At 35.8% G+C, this 15,892-nt stretch overlaps 2 long non-coding RNA genes across 2 annotated transcripts in view; both read left to right on the top strand.

Moving 5' to 3' along the window:
- The window catches only part of LOC139083694 (uncharacterized), a 36,398-nt gene extending 32,307 nt beyond the window's left edge, over positions 1-4,091 (top strand). The window contains exons 3-4 of the long non-coding RNA XR_011540607.1: positions 3,107-3,170; positions 4,003-4,091. This is a non-coding gene — a long non-coding RNA (uncharacterized lncRNA). The remainder of the gene's footprint in view (positions 1-3,106; positions 3,171-4,002) is intronic.
- Positions 4,092-4,542: 451 nt separating this feature from the next.
- LOC139083693 (uncharacterized) lies at positions 4,543-9,212 on the top strand. The gene is made up of 3 exons (XR_011540606.1): positions 4,543-4,703; positions 5,734-5,928; positions 8,905-9,212. It is a non-coding gene; the product is annotated as an uncharacterized lncRNA (long non-coding RNA).
- The last annotated feature ends 6,680 nt before the right edge of the window (positions 9,213-15,892 follow it).

Raw genomic sequence — 15,892 nt, 5'->3', positions numbered from 1 at the left:
TTTTTGAAAATGCTGATGTCCAGGTCCCATTCCTAGAGAGTCTGATTTAATTGATCAAGGATGGTGCCTTGGCATTGCTTTTTTTTTTCTTAAAGCTTTCAGAAGTCTCTAATATACAGCCATGATTGAAAAACCCTACCCTACCTGCATTATAGTATAATTCATAAGAAGAGTTTAGTGTGGAAAATTTGGTTTGGATGTTTAGCATTGGCTTTTAACAGCTTTTTCATGAAATGTGTAAAACAGTTTATATGGTCATTTGACTTTTTATTCTCTTCATTCCCTCCATTTCATGTTTACACAGATTTATGCCTGTGATAAAATATTTGAATTAAATGAGACTGGGAACTCTTCATATACTTGCTTATATAATTGTTCACATACTTACTTAGATCATGTGTTTCCTTGGGGGAAAAAAAGGACCTTTTTAGAATAATACTGAAGAAAGTTTTTCTTATATTTTCTCCAGTGCTTTCCAGAATGATACAAGAAAGGAGGCATTTCTTTGGAGTCGTTTGACATTTGTTCCGAGCAAGAACTATACTAGCTATTGGTTGGGTGATAACTTTTCACATCGGAGAGATATGCATATGTCAATCACTGGAATGCTAGAATTTAATCTCTTTGGAATTCCATATATAAATTTTAAAATTAAACAATCAATTACATTAAAGCCTATATCTCAAACAATATTATCTGGAGGTGCAAAATCTACTTCTATGAAGGTGAAATGCACTCAAGTAGTTTTCAGGATGTTATAAATAATACACTTCATTTAACCACTGTAGAATTGCCCTCACCCTACGCATATCTCAAGAATACCACATATTTCTTAATTATTATTGTTTTCCCTTTATTTTACGTACTTAATCGTCGTAAAACTGGACAAGTTTATTTCCTTTGTCATTCACCTCTGTGCTTACTCCATCCACAACTTTTCTACAACCTATTTTTATGAGCTTTACAGATAAATGGGGAAAAAAGAAGGGATAGGCAATTTGAAAGGGGATAGAAAGTTCACTCGGAGGTGTCTCCACCTTCTATGAAAGGAGGAAGTGAAATTAAACCAGCAAAATACTCAAAACACAAGTAAAATATTTCCTCTTATCTGAGCCCTAGTGATAAAGAAAAAATTTAGCTATTAAAGAATTTGCTGCTGTGTTAACAAATTCAACAGTTTTATTGTAGCGGATTCCCCATACCACAATGACTTTTTTACAAGAAAAAATACAGAGCAATATTTGTCTTATTTTGGAAAGCTGCAAATGAAATTGTCCTAAACTTCCAAATTTGGTGAGAATTGCATTTGTCGTTCAAGTGATGGATTAGGTACCTTCAAAGAATTGCTAAATAAATATTGAAAATGAAATATAGCTTCAAGTTTTGTCTGGACCAGAAACTAACAGAGGCAAAACTTATAAGCAGCTTCAGTCTCAGAGAGGAAGGGAGTATGACTTGGTCTTTTTCCACGGAAGATCTTATAGTTTTAAGAGAGTGTAGATTACGACCTCCGTGATTTGGGAAACTAACGTTTTTATTACAAGTGATATGTCTTCTGACTCCATGCTTTATTTCTGCATGACTTTTAGCTTACAAACTTTGACATCAATTGAAGTTTTGGGGTTAAAGATTATATTTCTGAGAGAGCAAGAGGGGCTCTGGAATAAAGCAAGTTGAAGACTGAGAGAGACCTTCATTAGATGTCAGAAAGCAAAGTAGCCTCAATTTTATATGATAAAAAGGAGAGCATGTCAGGGAAATAACACTTGGCCTTTTGTTCCAGCCTGAGGGCTTAGCCAAGGCTCTTATATTAGCTAAATGTTCTGTGTCTTTAAATTCTTATATTGAGACAGGAAATTTATAGCACTGCACTTTGGGGAAAAAAAGCATTTTTAGGTATATTGGATTACCCAAAAGACTCCTAGCTTATACCATGATGTAGCCCATAGTTTTCTTTTCATGAAAGCTGGACAAGAAGGACTGTTCACTATTTTATTCCATATGCTCTTCTCAAAGAGCATTTTAACACTTTCAGATTCCATAGGCTGAAAATGATATTTTTGCCGTCTTAAACATGTTTGTTATTAAAAATAGCATAACCTGAAATATTTCAGTGTTAGTTTTATGTGAAACTTTGTAAGTGATATATTTTGAAGTCACAAAAATTTTTCCCCAGATTGGAGCTGATATAAGTGGGTTTAATGAAGAGACAGCTTATGAACTTTACCTGAGTTGGATGCAACTTGGGGCATTTTATCCCTTTTTTGGAAACCATAATGCAATTGGAAATAGGCAGGTGAGAATTAATATGAAATGATAACTGCTATATTCACTATGAACCTGTAGTTAGGAACTGGGGTTAGAAAACATATATATATATACATATTCATAAAAATGTGAATCAAAAATCAAACTGTTTTTCAACCTAGGTCTGGAAATATTTGGTTGGGGTTTTTAAAAATTTGCATGTTATTGATTTTGTCAAGAACTGTGAGAGAATGACAAGAAATAAATGTTGGAGAAATAGCTTTTCTAAAATTGTTCTTGAAAATGCATTGTTTATAATTTCTAAAAGAGGGAGCACATTACATTATTTTAAATAACCTGTGAACAAATTTTGCTTTCATAACACAAGGTAGCTGCGGATAAACCTACGTTATCTTCAGTTATTCTTCCTTAGCAGCTCAGTAATCTACCAAATTTCAAGTTTTTTTAACGGGCAGGCATATATTACAGTATGATCTGATATAAGATTCTCTCTTCAGTCTGAAGGCAAAATCATTCTGCAGTCAAATGGCTGTGAACTTGCCCTGTCTCTTGAGGGGAAGGTAGAGGAATGATTTTTCATGTAGAAATGATTTGAAACTTTGCTGTTAGCTAGGCATACAAACTATATACTACACACTGTGATATGTAAACTTTATAGGATGAATTTAATTGAGACACAACTTTGCAATGACCTACCACTGAGAAAGGCTTTCAAGTAGAGAGAAAGAATATTAAAAAATGGTCTGCTTCTCTCTAACTCCACAAAAAAGAAAAAAATATATAATACTTTAAAAATTCCCATTTTAGGTAATGTCTATTGAAATGTTTCTTTTTATAGGAAAAAGACCCTGGGGCGTTTGGAGAAGAGTTGCTGCGATTTCCTGTTCTGCATTAAGGATGAGGTACTTCTTGTTGCCTGACTTATGCACCCACTTCTACCATTCTCCTGTCAGTGGAATTGATGCATGAGTAAATAACATTTAATAATTGTTCTAGTCTTAATTTTCTACCACATAGATCCTGGAAGCCTAGGTTCTCCTACTAAGGGAATTATTTGGGGGATTAAAAAAAAATTGGGCAAATCAGTTTTTTCCCCCCTCTGACTGTGATTAGAAGTAATTTACAAATTTCAAGAATTTAGTTAGGAAAATACTTTCAATTAACAAAAAGCAGAGGCTGTGTCTTGCCATCTGAATAGTATGGAATACAAAAAAAGGATGAAGTACGACCCTGCCCACAGAGAACTGCGAAGATCACAACTAACAGATTTGAAGGAAATTGAGTATAATCTAGAATGTTACACATTTATGTCCTGATTGTGTGGCATAGGCTATGAAGTGCTGTAAAAATTCAAAGAAAGGCAAGATCACTGTGAAATGAAATAGGGGCAGCTTTGTGAAGGGGTGGGGTTGATGCTGGAGCCTTGAAGGCTGTTCAGGATGTAAAAAGAACAACAACAAAACCTTAGACAATCTGATTACTTGGCACTGTTTTGACCCTAGCTTTAATGCCCCTTTATCTTTCGGTCAGGCGAGACAACTGACCCCAGTTGCTTCTTCATTTGATGGTTAGATTTTTATCTCTAAACACTGCTTGGTACCCTAAATCTTTCCCTGTTTTTATCTTTTGGGTCTTCTTGGTGTTGATCACCATGAACCTAAGGTGGTTGAGTAAGACTAGTTATTTATGCAAAGAGGTTAATTTGGTTAAATTAATGGTTTTTCACTCTAAAAGTCTAGATTTACATCAGGTCCTCAGGTTCATGAAATTGATGGAGCATTCCTTGGGGGCCAGCTTTCACGATTGCTCCGGTCTTAGAGGGGTAAGTACTAGAATTTTATATGGGTACAATACAGTTATTTACAGCAGTTTGCATTGGTGCCATTTAATACTTACAACCAGTCCAGGCTTCACATATTCTCTTATTTTTCTTCCATCATTTTCGTTCTTATGTTTGAAAACAATGTATTTATATGTTTATTTCACCTTCTATAAAATATACCTCATGTTAAGTAAATCTGAACAAAACACAAAATACATGTTTCTGCCATTCAGAGATTCTGAAATTGGTTTCAAGATAACTTGCAGAAGTAAGATATTGAGCCCCCCAAATATATGCCACATTAAAAGGAATAAAATTCCTTTTTCACTGATGTCAATGTAACCACAAGGAAGCCTATTCTGAGAACATCAGTTGTTTCATTAGCTTTTTCTTAAAAAAATGGAATTTCTGATTCAAATCCAGTTTTCCTTCTCCCCCAGAAAGCTGTCTTACCCATACTTTAGCCACAAGAGGAGGCGATAACACGACTGTAACTGGGGAGACCGGAGGGGAAAGCCACATATGCAAGAGAGGGGGCAGGATGGGCGGCATGAGGATGATTTGTCAACAAATCGGTGCAAACCTTCAGGACCAAGTATTAGGATTCCCAGAGGTAGAGAAAATACTTTCAAGGCTGTCTGTTTATTATGTCGAACTTTCCTAGCTTTGGTGAACTTATCACAGCTACACAAGGACTGAAATTGGGCCTTCATGGGATTCTTCAAAGCAACTATTTTCTATATTTCTGGATTGTTCTTGATGTCACCACAGGTTTATATATATATACATATAATACACACACACACACACACACACACACGTGTCCTGTACTTAGTAAGAACTCAAAAAAAATTTTTAAATAAGTTGATGTGTTCCATATTTTACATTTTTTCGTAACTATATGACACTTGCCATTGAGCTAAAATGCCACAAAGTAATTGCATAGTTAGTAATAGAATACATCTACATTGTGGTGAGATATTAATATTTTGAAGTATAGCAAACCCAATTAGGCTTACTAGAAATCATTATGAACAGTGTACACTAAAATTCTATAACCCAGACATGAAATATATTTTCTGAGAGATCAGGCGCGTTTCATGGAGATTCTCTAGCTCTACCATATAATCATGTATGAATTGACTAGCACTTGGTTTTAATGCTAAATAATGTAGGATTCAATGTCCAGAGAGCCGAATGTATTTTTACTGGAATATTTTATTTTAACAAAATATTTCGAGAAGTCAGATGTTTTCTTTTTTCCAAAGGGAGCAAGATCTGTGTGTATATTTTCCTGAAGCATCTTGGTTTGACTTTTATACAGTATGTCTTTTAGATATTTTATAGAAAAATAATATAAATCCATGAACTCAGAGATTTATATGATATTTTTTTCACTGTTTTTATATGACCTCTAGACTCTTGGACTGGATAATTCTGGCTTGGTTATTTGTGAAACCCTTTATTTAGAGTTGTTTGCTCTTCTCAAAATAGTAGAATTGGGCCATATATAGATTGGCAAATATTTAAGATGTGAGATGGGATGAATTTTTATTTTTAGAAGCAGAGTAGACATTTATTTTATGCAAACATTTAAATTCTTAAAAGCAAATGACTCTCCACTTTGATATTTCTTTATAAAGGAGCATAATAGAGATGATACTCCATGAATCAGGCGCTTTTTCTTGCAAGAAACATAAACCTATTCAAGCTACCTCAAGTATGGGATTCATTACAAGGATTCATATGAACTGACAGAGGAAATCTCAAGGAAATCCAGGAACAATGACTGTAATAGCACCGGATTTCATGGAGAAATTCAGGATTCATTTGCACAGGTTTGTGAAATTTCAACCCAGTGTAGCGCCATTACCAGTGCTCAGTATTCCATAGGACCATTTTTGTTTTATTAACAACTGGCTTCCAAAAGGCTTGTAATGGACTCTGGCCCAAGCAAGAGACTTAGATTTTTATACGTTCTTCATGCTTCTATGATAAGTGGTAGGCTCTTTCCATGTTTTATAGTTCAATTTCCCAAGAAATATAACATCATTGATCTAACTCATCTTTTCCACCTGGCTACACCTAATCTCTTAGGCAGCTGGAGCTTTGATCTCAACCATGAGGGACAGTGGTGTAGAATGCGGGGAAGCAATGCGACACCTCTACTATAGAGCAGTTATTTTAGCTGAGTTCACTTCTCCCATTCTTTTAGTATGTTTTGATGAGCGTTAACTACTCTTGCCCAGTCTTCAAGAAATCTTTATGGGTATATGTTTTGACTATACACATAGGACTAATCCCAAACTGGAAGGAAAGCTATGTGATTTATTTTTAAATTATCAGTTATTGTGACTGGGGGAAATGGTATTAAAAATTCTCCATTCTTGTGGTCAGGTTATTATAATATCTTAAATAATTAAATCAATGATTTTCAAACAGTATTCTGTAGAGATGCATCATAAATTTCCATAAATATTTGCATTTTTTCTTAATAAAATTGAACTTTTAAAAAGAGTATAATAAAAATGCTCACACAAAAATGTTATTATATCAAATTTTAACATTGGAGCTTAACATCATGTTAACTTGAATTTTTGTTTTGACTTTTTTTTTTTTTGAGGAAGATTAGCCCTGAGCTAACTGCTGCCAATCCTCCTCTTTTTGCTGAGTAAGACTGGCCCTGAGCTAACATCCGTGCCCATATTCCTCTATTTTATATGTGGGATGCCCACCACAGCATGGCTTGACAAGCAATGCCATGACTGCACCCGGAATCCGGGCTGGTGAACCCCTGGCCGCTGAAGCGGAACATGCGCGCTTAACCGCTGTGCGCCACTGGGCCGGCCCCTGTTGTTTGACTTTTTAGTAAATAAATGTGGTTATAAAGTTGAACTTCTGAAATAAGTATATACTAATGAATGCTGTTTTTATGTGTTTTACATATTAGAGTTGAAGTTTTTTCTTTTTTTAACACTTAATCAGACATTTAACTCACCCTTCCTGTCAGTGAATTCCATGGATGTTTTGTTGAATTTAAACAGAAGTTTGGATTTAAACTTTCTGTGTCTCCCGAAATGTATTACTTGTTACCAGTTACGTCGTTGAAGTGGTTAACTCTGGCCTGTTCAGTGCTGGGGACGTTGAGTACCACCTTCCTGGTGGAAGACGTTTGTTGAAGCTCCTGCGCTTCTGGGTGTAATTCCTCTTTTCATCTATTGAGGATATAGTCTGCCAACACAGTTTCCAGCCACAACAACAGTGCTGAGGTAACAGGAGACTGAGCTAGGGTTTGACTTACCTGTTATGGTGGAACTTCCTGCTTGGGGAGTGTCTAAGGGGAGCTGTTGGTGAGTAGGAGGCCAGTGCCGGGAAAGTGGCTCCATCTGTAGTGAAATTACCAGTCTATGTGTGCGTTTATCCATGTGTATGTCTGAGTCGGTGTGTGCGTGTGTGTATATGAGAGAGAGAGAGAGGAAGGGAAGAGAGAGAAGGAAGGGAAGAAAAAGGGAGTAAGAGAGTTTAATAGGTGATACTATGTTTGAGTATTTTTGATCCAGTTCCAAGCTATCCTGTCCTAAATATCTTCCTATTATTATTTTTAAGACATCTAGTGATTTCTGATTCATGAATTCACTCCTAGGTTTTATCCTAAGGCTACGTCAGGGTCCTCAAGCTTTTATCTATTTAGGTTATATTTAATTAGTCACTTTTTCTCCATAGATTATCAAGTAATCAAAGATTTTTTCTAGCAAAGAAGCAGATTTTTAAGCAGTAATAATTAGTTCATATTTCTGTTTTACATCAAAGATTCATAAGAGCAAATCAGAACTTCTAATCAGCATTAATTGAATATAAAATCAGCTAAAAATATTCAATATTATTAGAGAGAAGTTTTGGCTAGACATTTTTGAAATATTAAAAAGTCCCCTGGAACCACTTGAACTAGATACTACTCGATCCATACTCTCCAAGCAGTAACTTGAATAATAGGTCCATTTGAATTTTAACTTAGTTTATTGTCTATTGACAAGTAAGAAGAGAGAGACTCAATCCTAACTTTTTACTTCAATAAAACAATTTAATGAAATAAGTGTATTTTATGTGAAGCCAAAATATTCCCCTCAAGAAATTCTCACTGTAACTCAACTTCTCCACAATTAAGATTGTTTTATCACTTGCATTGTGTAGTTCTTTTGTCATTATGCACTTTTCTCTTGCTGAGTCGTAGGATCAAAACCTTGAGTCTTGCCCTCCATTGTGGAATCGCAAAAACAGCGCACATGCATTCTAGCGTCTTTGCTCCTGAGATGTTAATACAGCTCCCAGCAGAGCAGACTCTCCAAATTACTATTCAAGCATTTTCCTGGGGTCCCATTGGTCATACTTTAAAATCAGCTGCCATATTCCCAGATCCAATGATTTTGGTAATTCTGTTATAACTTTCTCCTTGTTGTAGACAAGCCAAAGAGACTCAGGGTGCACCTTCAATTAGCATGGTATAATAATTATTTTATCACCTTACTAATTATAAAAACCTTTACTTTTATTCCAGTGGAAGGCATGTTAGAGGTCTGCGCTATAGCTATCACTCCCCCCTCCACGCCCAGATCGAGCTATTCACAGCAGAAATAGGTTACTTAAGGTTGTTTTAAGTTTCCTGTCAGTGGATGTATTCAAGGATAAACTAAATGGACAGTTGATAAAGATGTTTAAGAAAGAACTCAACATTTTTCTAGATACTGTTTCTATGAGATGGATGGAGTTAGGTCCTTCTAACTTGGAAAATACAATTTTTACTCTTTTTTATACAGCTGTCTGAAAACTTTTGGCCTCATAAATGCTCTGGATGAACAGGGAGAAGCATCCGGTTCCTTTTTCTGAGATGATGCTGACTCTATTGGTAAGTAGACCAACATGTGCAACAGTTGAAATGTTCTGGGTTTCAATATGACTTTACTTAAAATGAAAGATTGGAGACTTAAAACAATACCACGGGGAAGATTCTGCTTTCCCCAACTTTACTGTCGAGGAACCTGAAATTTTCCTTATATCTAGCCACTCCTCTGGGTCAAACAACGCAAGTGAGACCATTATCTCCAGGAAGATGCTGACAAAATACACTATGGTTACCTGACAGGAGAGAGCGTTTATGTTATTAGCATGCTAAAATAAAACTTTTCTCATTAATTTATTCTCACTTCGGAAGGAATGGAGATTGCAGTCTTAAGGAATCAAACTTCCAATGGAAATTTGTAAGAACTTGGCTCTGGTGGCATAGCTGTTAGGCTGGAGGAAGGAGAGCTGTTGAGATTCTGCGCTGAGGAGACGTGGACCCTCATGTGAAGAATGATGGAGAGGAAGAGATATAGCTTAAACTGAGAAAACAGGACAAGAGTTAGCCGGTGAAGGCACAATATCAGTGATTTTGTTTATTTATTTATCTCTTATTATCACCACTTTCTCCTTCAGTCTAATTGCATAGATCAGCAAACTATAGAAAAGGTTTTCCTTGGAATAATAGAAATGAATCCTATGTTAAGAAGATAAATACTTACTATATACACTGATAAATGTGTTTAAAGGAGCCACATTTTAAAAATCAAAAATGGGTTTTCAAGGAAATGGGCGCTATATCCCAGAGACAATAATGCTTGTGAGGTTACGGCTAAGAACATTTCTTCTGTCCCCATATTGGTTGACTTCACATCCATCTTTCTTTCCTTACCTGTCACTCATAAGCAAGAAAGATTGAGAAGGGAATTATTTTTATAAGGAAGATGAAAAGGTAGAAAAATAGAATGTGAAGCTAAATAGGAAGATGCACTCCTAATCTGACATGTGGACGATAGGACTGGTTCTTCTGTGGTGGAAATTAAGAGAAGGGACAGAAGCTGCCAATGCCTGTATTTCCATGATAACCAGCACTGCTTTGTGTCCTTTTTCAGTTTTCTTTTTTTTTCGGTGAATTATCTCAGGAGGCACTAATTAAATCTCTTACGCTTGAAAGAGATTGTTTTTTAATTTTAGAGAATGGGGATTGAAATCAAAAGAATATTGGGAAACAGAGAGAACGAACAATGGATGTGTCTGTCTGTGATTGTGTGTTTGTGTATATGGACAGTAGAAAGAGATGTGTGAGGAGGTTGTCTACAAAGTTGTTATGCTGTATTCCTCTTTAATACATCAAAGTGTGGAAATCGTGTCTAAAAAAAGCTCCTTCCTATCTATTTTTCCATATAAAATAAGGATGGAAAATGGGGGGAAACGTGGGAGGCATAGTAAGATGATGAGGTCTACTTCACCAGGTTAACTTTTATTTTCCAAAGAGTGTCATGAGAAATGTAAGTTTGATTATTTAACTATTTTTTGCCCAGTAATTGCTAGGTATTTAGAGGATTCTAAGCAAAAGGATTAGGCCAAGACCTTATGGATTTGAAACTTAGTTGATCAGAATTTAAATTTAAAAAGTAGTAAAAGATAAAATTGACCTTTATTTTTCTAATGTTAATGCTTATTTTACAGATTCTATTGAAAGAGAAGAGTGCTTCTATTTCAAATACAAATTCAGTAATGGAAATTTAGACATTCGGTATTTGCTGTGACTTAATGGTTCATTTTTATGAAGAAAAATATGTTCCAAAGGATTTTAAAAATAAGAAGTATTTTGATGTATTGGCAATTCTACAAACCACATTGCACTGTATACGTCTGTGCAATGCCATCATTTATTTAAAATTCTTTTCTCTGCCCCATAACAAGAGAGAGTTCTGGAAGCAACTGATTAAAAATGGCTGCCATGGAATTGCAACTGTGACATATGGCACTATTTAGATCCTTGGTTTCACTTCAAAGCCAAATGTTGTTTTTGTGAATGTAGATACCATCCTAAGCGACAAGATACATTATAATTCCAATAGGGTAAGATTTAAACACTATTGACTTAAAAGTAAAATTTCCCTTATTAAATCTCAAGTGCTAATAGTTGATTTTTTCCCTGAATGTTTCTCCCTTGCAAAAACCACAGATCACATTTCCAAAATAACAGCTTGCATGTTTCTGAAGCTCAGGGAGGAACAATTAGCATAGAGTTGTATTTCTAGATAAAACTGTGCCCAAGTCAGGGCTAGGAAGTTTGTTAGATTAAATGTCACAGATGATATCATGCAAGGCTGGTGTGTTCCTCAGCAGACGTAACATAAAGAAAGGATAAGTGGGTAGCTAAAATAAATGAGAATAAAAGTTTATAGAAAATTAGAGGTTGCAGGTTCTGGAGGGACTCTATTCCGTTTCCTTCATTTAACAGATGAGAAAACTGAGCATCAGAGAGGTGAAGTTACTTATCAAGGTCATGTACTTTAATAACTAACAGAGCTGAGTCTTGACCTTGAAACGCCTGATATTTCACAGCTCTTACCTTCTACTCTGTTCTATCTGGAAATTGAACTTTTATTTATTGTGCTCCTGCTGAGCTTGAAAGTATGTTTTTGCTATAATAAATACATGCTTATAGGTACAAGACATGGTCCCCACCCCTAAAGAATTTGATAGTAGGTAGAATAGACACCAAAGTCCTGTAATAGGAGAAGGGATCTAGAGACTCCAGAGCCCCTGAACTCTTCATTGCATTTCTAATACCTTATCACACAATACAGCACAAGTAGTATTAAAAACTAACGCTAATACCAATACAGAGCAGTGACACAGAGCTCAAGAGACTGAATTTCCATTTTCTTTTTTTAAATTAAGAAACAATTGATACAAGGTCATTTGAATAATAATCCATTCAAAACTTACCCTTCTCTAATTGAATGGTTTTTCTCTATGAGGAATTTTGGTGAGTAAATTGTTTGATATCTTAATCATAATAGTAATACTTTACTTGCAGAAATTCTTGACTTATAATTTATAAAGCACTTTTAGCGACATGATTCTCTTTGATTCTCACTATACTCCTGGGAATAGATCTGTATGGCCAATATTATCATCCAGATTTTAGAAAGGGAGAAATAATGTCTTCGGATGATCTTACGGTTAGTAATGCAGTGGCAGGGGACCTGAGCTGCCCTTCTTCTCCCTCTATGCTCTTTCTCTTTTATAAGTCCTTGATAAATTAAAAGGGATTTTGTAGTCAATAAAACAAGAACACCTCCTTAGAGAAGTTTGTTTCACAAATTTTGGTTTTGTGTAGTATGTGTGTGGCCGATCTCGTGTAAGAGGAAAAACCCCCAGAAGAAATTGATAAAGTTCTGTAGGATACAAAGACCACTTTTGAATAAAATAAGTTGTTTAATTGAAAGCTTTCATAGACTTACATTATTAGAGTCTGTGAATCACTTAATAACTGTAATTTACTTCAATTTATATATATGTATACATATTATATATAATATAATTATCACAAGTAAATATGTAAAAGTTATCCCTTAACATTTGATTATCTTTATAGCATCATAAATTAATTCTCATGACTTCAGTGGTAATTAAATTTCTTTGCATTGATGTACCTTTGCTAATGTATGTCCTCTCTTATCTGCTACAGAAAATTATTTTATGACTATCTCCACCTCTTTTCCAGGAGCTGACCATTTTATTTGAGTATTGAAAAAATTAAAAAAATAACAACCCAAACAACAATAGTGAAAAGATATCTACAATAGTTATTTACAACAATTAAAAATTATTTGAATAGTATGAAAATTGTGGTTTAACTTGAATAGTGATAGAATTAAAATATTTCAATCTTGCGTGTTGTCTGCGTGTATTACTCAAATTCTCTGACAATGTCTCTAACAAAAGTTGGACAAAACGCTAGCTAAAACTTCTCCCACCTTATAAGGAAGGATATATGTTGAAATGATGAGCTCATAAGTAAGATTATGTTTTCTGGTCCTCAAAGCAAGTCTTTGAGAAATTCATTGTGGAGTTTCTAGTTGAATAGAAGGCTTGTGAATCCAATGAAGCTGAGTTTCTAGCAAAAGGTAACTTTTTGTAAACCCTGGCTTTTCTGCAGAAAAAGTTGTTTTTCGTTTGTGGTGGTTTTTTTAAAAGATTTTATTTTATTTTTTTTCCTTTTTCTCCCCCGGTACATAGTTGTATATTCTTCGTTGTGGGTCCTTCTAGCTGTGGCATGTGGGATGCGGCCTCAGCGTGGTTTGATGAGCAGTGCCATGTCTGTGCCCAGGATTCGAACCAGCGAAACACTGGGCCACCTGCAGCGGAGCACGAGAACTTAACCACTCGGCCATGGGGCCAGACCCTGTTTGTGTTTTTTAACTTGGGAACATATAATTGATTTGCATTTCAGATTACCTGAATTTTTTCTTAGGAGTAAAATAATAAAATACAATTTTTGGTTTTTGTGACTTGAAGAAATCTCTGAGTACAAATTTACTAGTGGGAGGTCAGGTATTTCAAGAAACAGTTTATTTAACTTTTCAAAGCAGTGGAATAATCATTTACTGCATCAATTTAATTATTCAATGGTAACTAGAGTATCGAAGTTGGAGGAAACCAAGAGAGAATAAGGTCCCAGGAGCCAAGTGAAGAAGGCCTTTCATGACTTTCATGGAGGAAGGAGCAGACCTCTGGCTAAAGGCTGTGGATGGGTCAGGTAAACGGGCGCCGAGAAGTGACCACTGGGTTGGTCAAGGTGGATGTGGTTGGTGAACATGACAAGAGGGCATGAGGTGGACTCGGGTAGGCCCAACGGAGAAGGTGAAAGAGGAGTGAGTATAGACAAACATTTGGAGGAGCTCTGTTGTAAGTGGCAGCAGAGATCAGGCAGTAGTTGGAGGGAATGTGGGTACAGGTTTGTGTTTTTTTTTTTTTCCAAGATGGAAGCTTTTCTAGCATTGTTGATAAGGAAAATGATATTAAAGATAAAAATTGATAACAGGGATAAGAGAGGGTAAAACTTCAGGAGCTAACTGCTTAAATAAGTGTGGATGGATGGATGGAATCTAATGCACAGGTGGAGGATTTGGCACTAGATAGGAGCTCAGAGAGTTCACTGATCTCAGAGGATGGAAGCCAGCATGGGTGTTGGTGGAGATATAGGCCAATTTGTACAGTTGGTGGTGAAAACATGTGGAAGTTCTTTTTAATGGCTCCTCTTTTCTCAATGAGATAAAAGGCAATGCCATCAGCTGAGGATGAGGATAGGAAAAGAGGTATTGGAAATTTGAGGAGAGAGAAGAAGGCTAGAGGGAGAAGAAGAGTAGATTGATGAAGGAGATGTAATGGGACTGCTGCTAAGCACTAGGATCCACTTAAAGTGAGACCAGTCAGCAGTGCTTGTGATTTCTCCAGCCTAATTCAGCTGCTTGGGGGCAGGTGGGAGACAGTAGGAGAGCAGAATTTAACTGAGGTGGGAATTTACCAGGGGAATAAAAAGAAGGAAGAGAGGGGCAAAGAGGCTGAAGGATAAAAGAGAATGATTATAATGATGGATCTGGAATCTAAGCTTCTTATGGAAAGAAATGAGAACATGCAGGATGTGAGGAACAGAAGAAAAATGGATAGGGTCAATAGATTAGAAGTCCTAGTGAGCTGGAAGATTTGCGGGAGAGAGAGAGGTTGGGAAGTTGGCAGTGGGAGAGTAGGATTCTTTATATGGGCAGTGTCTGTTAGAGAAATGCTGGTCGTGAATGTGCTGTGTTATGTGGATGTTTTGGTTTTTGTCTGATTTAAAAATAAACTGTAGGTAATAATTTGGTGACGTCTAAAATCTCTGTTTAGATGTACTCTCTTTTTGATCTTAAGACAGAGTCAAGAACAAATCCAAACAACAAAATCCACTACACTTCTATTAGAATGGCTAAAATCTTCTAGAAATTGGTAATATCAATTGCTGCTGAGGACGCAGTGCAACGAGTACTCTTATTCAGGAAAGCAAAATGGTAAAACCACTTTGGAAGACAGTTTAGCAGTTCTTATAAGGTTGAACACAGACTTACCATGTGACCTAGCAATTATGCTCCCAGGTATTTACTCAACTGATTGGAAAACTTCTGTCCACGTAAAAATCCACATGAAAATGTTTATAACATTTTTAACAGTTTTGTTCATAACTGCCAAAAACTGCAAGCAACCAAGGCTGCCGTCAATAGGTGATAAGTGATGTTAATAGTATGTTCTCTGGATATGTTGCATTGAAAATGACACTTCGCCTGTGATCTTCCTCCCCCAAACCTATAATTCCAGTCTAACTATGAGAAAAACATCAGACAAACCCAAACTGAGATATATTCTACAAAATACCCAATATGTACTCTTCAAAATTGTCAGGATCATCGAAATAAAAAAAAGTCTGAGACACTGTAATAGTCTAGAGGAACCTAAGGAAACAATGATGACAAATGTAATGTGATATGTTGGATAAGATCCTGGAACAGAAAAAGACCATTAAGGGAAAACTAATGAAATCTGATAAAGTATTGAGTTTAGTTAACAACGATGTGTCAATATTGGTTAATTAATTATGACGAGTGTTTCCTATTGGTATATTAATTATGACAAATATATCATAGTAACATAAGATGCCATCAATAGAGGAAACTGGATGCAGGGTATATGGAAATTCTTTGTCCTATTATTGAGATTTTTCTGTAAAATTATTGTAAAATAAAAAAGTTTATGAAAAAGAAAACATATGGAGCTTCACAAGAGTTCACATATTTGCCTGAAATTTGACATCAACTTCCCAGCAGGAGTCACTGTAGTCACTGTTAAATTATCTCTTCAGGTCACCCCCATTTCAGCTTCCCATTCGTTATGACTTCCTCCAAAGTTGCTGTGACA

Source organism: Equus przewalskii, chromosome 5 (genome assembly GCF_037783145.1).
Source record: "Equus przewalskii isolate Varuska chromosome 5, EquPr2, whole genome shotgun sequence".
Classification (NCBI taxonomy): domain Eukaryota; kingdom Metazoa; phylum Chordata; class Mammalia; order Perissodactyla; family Equidae; genus Equus; species Equus przewalskii.
This window is presented reverse-complemented; position numbering and strand designations above follow the sequence as displayed.